The 5000-nt window shown below is 52.5% G+C and overlaps 1 non-coding gene across 1 annotated transcript in view; it reads left to right on the forward strand.

The window, feature by feature from the left end:
* Positions 1-3666: 3666 nt before the first annotated feature.
* The window catches only part of LOC124589817, a 1910-nt gene continuing 576 nt past the window's right edge, over positions 3667-5000 (forward strand). Inside the window, exon 1 of the ribosomal RNA XR_006976279.1 lies at positions 3667-5000. This exon is cut by the window's right edge and continues 576 nt beyond it. This is a non-coding gene — a ribosomal RNA (small subunit ribosomal RNA).

A 5000-nucleotide genomic window follows, 5' to 3' on the forward strand; every position in this document is an offset into this window, starting at 1 on the left:
TCCTGACGTGGCAAATCAGATGATGCCGCAGGCATCCACTTACTATAATCACAATCAACAAACCGGCCGCCCCGCCCCGCCCCCCATTAAACCTTTCCTTACAACAATGTGTACCTTAACCTAACCTATATCGTACCGTAACCTAACCTATATCGTACCGTAACCTAACCTATGTCGTACCGTAACCTAACCTATGTCGTACCGTAACCTAACCTATGTCGTACCGTAACCTAACCTATGTCGTACCGTAACCTAACCTATGTCGTACCGTAACCTAACCTATGTCGTACCGTAACCTAACCTATGTCGTACCGTAACCTAACCTATGTCGTACCTTAACCTAACCTATGTCGTACCTTAACCTAACCTATGTCGTACCTTAACCTAACCTATGTCGTACCTTAACCTAACCTATGTCGTACCTTAACCTAACCTATGTCGTACCTTAACCTAACCTATGTCGTACCTTAACCTAACCTATGTCGTACCTTAACCTAACCTATGTCGTACCTTAACCTAACCTATGTCGTACCTTAACCTAACCTATGTCGTACCTTAACCTAACCTATGTCGTACCTTAACCTAACCTATGTCGTACCTTAACCTAACCTATGTCGTACCTTAACCTAACCTATGTCGTACCTTAACCTAACCTATGTCGTACCTTAACCTAACCTATGTCGTACCTTAACCTAACCTATGTCGTACCTTAACCTAACCTATGTCGTACCTTAACCTAACCTATGTCGTACCTTAACCTAACCTATGTCGTACCTTAACCTAACCTATGTCGTACCTTAACCTAACCTATGTCGTACCTTAACCTAACCTATGTCGTACCTTAACCTAACCTATGTCGTACCTTAACCTAACCTATGTCGTACCTTAACCTAACCTATGTCGTACCTTAACCTAACCTGTATTGCGCCTTAACCTAACCTGTATTGCGCCTTAACCTAACCTGTATTGCGCCTTAACGTAACCTGTATTGCGCCTTAACGTAACCTGTATTGCGCCTTAACGTAACCTGTATTGCGCCTTAACGTAACCTGTATTGCGCCTTAACGTAACCTGTATTGCGCCTTAACGTAACCTGTATTGCGCCTTAACGTAACCTGTATTGCGCCTTAACGTAACCTGTATTGCGCCTTAACGTAACCTGTATTGCGCCTTAACGTAACCTGTATTGCGCCTTAACGTAACCTGTATTGCGCCTTAACGTAACCTGTATTGCGCCTTAACGTAACCTGTATTGCGCCTTAACGTAACCTGTATTGCGCCTTAACGTAACCTGTATTGCGCCTTAACGTAACCTGTATTGCGCCTTAACGTAACCTGTATTGCGCCTTAACGTAACCTGCATTGCGCCTTAACGTAACCTGTATTGCGCCTTAACGTAACCTGTATTGCGCCTTAACGTAACCTGTATTGCGCCTTAACGTAACCTGTATTGCGCCTTAACGTAACCTGTATTGCGCCTTAACGTAACCTGTATTGCGCCTTAACGTAACCGATATTGCGCCTTAACGTAACCTATATTGCGCCGTAACGTAACCTATATTGCGCCGTAACGTAACCCACATTGCCCCTTAACGTAACCCACATTGCCCCTTAACGTAACCCACATTGCCCCTTAACGTAACCCAACACACGTTGGGCCTTAACCCAACACACGTTGGGCCTTACCCCAACACACGTTGGGCCTTAACCCAACACACGTTGGGCCTTAACCCAACACACGTTGGGCCTTAACCCAACACACGTTGGGCCTTAACCCAACACACGTTGGGCCTTAACCCAACACACGTTGGGCCTTAACCCAACACACGTTGGGCCTTAACCCAACACACGTTGGGCCTTAACCCAACACACGTTGGGCCTTAACCCAACACACGTTGGGCCTTAACCCAACACACGTTGGGCCTTAACCCAACACACGTTGGGCCTTAACCTGCTCTGTAATTGTCATACGACGCGTTAAATTAGTGTAGTGTTGCCTAACTGCAACCCCCGCAATATAGTTTGCTACTCGCACTGCCCGGTCCCCAGTGTATCGCTTCATGTTAAACACCTTGCAGCTATACACTGTAATGTGGATGGCAGCAGGACGTACATGCTCAATGCCCTTTGCAGTTGTTCATTGGCATTTGCAGTTGTTCATTGGCATTCGCATGTGCGAAGCACTTAGCCTACGCTGTGGTACGGCCTGTGTCAACTGTCCGCTGATGTTGTACGTCCAAATCACACACTGTACTGCACATTGGTCCTCATGTACTGAATGATACATCGTGGTACATGTGACCGTACAACGACTGCGCCAACAACGGCGAACCATGCGGTCCAAATGTTGTGCACTCAGCTACGTGTCGTCTCCCTATAAGAGCTGGATTGCAGTGTGGTATGCCCTGGATGGCGATCAGCATGAGCCGTCTGTTGATGTAGTGGCGCGTGTTGTCAGACGTAGTCGTCTCTTCTCACACACCGTGATAGCATGGTGCACTGCGTTCCACATCTGCGACATGCGACAGAGGCCGGTTGACAGTCGTTCGCGCAATGGACATCGCATACGTACGGGGGCCACCTTCCACGTGTTCGCGAAGCGTGCACATGTTGTTGCGTGTATGTGGGCAGACATAGTGTGTCGTGACACCTGACACAGGCATGCAACAATCGTTGAATTTGCAAATGGCGATGGACGCCTACGTTTGCTGGTGACGTTATGCAAATGAACAACTGGTAAACCGTTGTGGTGCGGTTGTTCTCGCTAGAGGTGAATCAGTGATGGCGACGATCGGTTGAGCTACCAACCGGTTGTTCCAGCGATACCCACCATGCCCACGAACGTGAATGGCATCTGGGTGTGAAGCGATACGCGGCGGTGGCTGGGTGGGACCGTCCCCGGCCGGTGAGGGGGGGCCTCCCGGCGTGCTGGCCGCGCGGTGCGTGGGCGCACGCGCTACAGCCGGCTGGTGGGGGCGGCCAGTGGCAGGCGCGCCGGCCGACGGAGGCGGCAGGCGGCGCAGCTGCGCGCCGGCGCACCCTGCACGCGGCGCCGTGCGGCCAAAGTAGGTCCTCGCGGGCCCGGTGCGAAGCGCGGTGGACATCTGCAGTGTGCTGGTCCGATTGAGGACTGTGTGCGCTGAGGATGCGCCGCCGCCCGGCGCTCGGCGCCGCGACGCCGTCTGCTGCTCGGTCGCCTCTGCGGTTCTCGCAGGTGGTTTGTATCGCAGCTGTGCGGACGTGTTGGCGCGTGCGCTGTGCTGGGAGAGTTCGCTTCGGCACCCAAGTGGGGCTTTTGTCCTTCTGTGGCGCTGGCGTTGGAGCTGCCGGTCACCGTAGGTGGCGCGTGTTGTCTCCCGCCGGCAATGCCACGACAGCACGCTCCCGGGCCTCTGTCGGCAGCGGCAAGCTCAGTTGGGAGCACGGGTGGTCGCACCTAAAGCGTCTACTCGCCAAACTCCGGGCGATTGCGCCTCTCTCGAACCCGACCAAGTACTTAGGACGGCGCTGCGCGCCGCCGGGACCTGAGAGGGTTTCGAGGTGTATTGTGCAGGGGAGCTCAGCCTCCTCCTGTTTGCAGAATAATTGAGCGGACGCTTGCGTGTTCGCGCGGGCCCCCGGGACACACTCCCGGGCGGCCGGCTGCTCAGCTCTAGTTGACGCAGCTCCCTGGTTGATCCTGCCAGTAGTCATATGCTTGTCTCAAAGATTAAGCCATGCATGTCTCAGTACAAGCCGCATTAAGGTGAAACCGCGAATGGCTCATTAAATCAGTTATGGTTCCTTAGATCGTACCCACGTTACTTGGATAACTGTGGTAATTCTAGAGCTAATACATGCAAACAGAGTCCCGACCAGAGATGGAAGGGACGCTTTTATTAGATCAAAACCAATCGGTCGGCTCGTCCGGTCCGTTTGCCTTGGTGACTCTGAATAACTTTGGGCTGATCGCACGGTCCTCGTACCGGCGACGCATCTTTCAAATGTCTGCCTTATCAACTGTCGATGGTAGGTTCTGCGCCTACCATGGTTGTAACGGGTAACGGGGAATCAGGGTTCGATTCCGGAGAGGGAGCCTGAGAAACGGCTACCACATCCAAGGAAGGCAGCAGGCGCGCAAATTACCCACTCCCGGCACGGGGAGGTAGTGACGAAAAATAACGATACGGGACTCATCCGAGGCCCCGTAATCGGAATGAGTACACTTTAAATCCTTTAACGAGTATCTATTGGAGGGCAAGTCTGGTGCCAGCAGCCGCGGTAATTCCAGCTCCAATAGCGTATATTAAAGTTGTTGCGGTTAAAAAGCTCGTAGTTGGATTTGTGTCCCACGCTGTTGGTTCACCGCCCGTCGGTGTTTAACTGGCATGTATCGTGGGACGTCCTGCCGGTGGGGCGAGCCGAAGGCGTGCGACGCGCCTCGTGCGTGCTCGTGCGTCCCGAGGCGGACCCCGTTGCAATCCTACCAGGGTGCTCTTGAGTGAGTGTCTCGGTGGGCCGGCACGTTTACTTTGAACAAATTAGAGTGCTTAAAGCAGGCAAGCCCGCCTGAATACTGTGTGCATGGAATAATGGAATAGGACCTCGGTTCTAGTTTGTTGGTTTTCGGAACCCGAGGTAATGATTAATAGGGACAGGCGGGGGCATTCGTATTGCGACGTTAGAGGTGAAATTCTTGGATCGTCGCAAGACGAACAGAAGCGAAAGCATTTGCCAAGTATGTTTTCATTAATCAAGAACGAAAGTTAGAGGTTCGAAGGCGATCAGATACCGCCCTAGTTCTAACCATAAACGATGCCAGCCAGCGATCCGCCGCAGTTCCTCCGATGACTCGGCGGGCAGCCTCCGGGAAACCAAAGCTTTTGGGTTCCGGGGGAAGTATGGTTGCAAAGCTGAAACTTAAAGGAATTGACGGAAGGGCACCACCAGGAGTGGAGCCTGCGGCTTAATTTGACTCAACACGGGAAACCTCACCAGGCCCGGACACCGGAAGGATTGAC

Source organism: Schistocerca americana, unplaced genomic scaffold (genome assembly GCF_021461395.2).
Source record: "Schistocerca americana isolate TAMUIC-IGC-003095 unplaced genomic scaffold, iqSchAmer2.1 HiC_scaffold_730, whole genome shotgun sequence".
NCBI classification, from domain to species: Eukaryota; Metazoa; Arthropoda; class Insecta; order Orthoptera; family Acrididae; genus Schistocerca; species Schistocerca americana.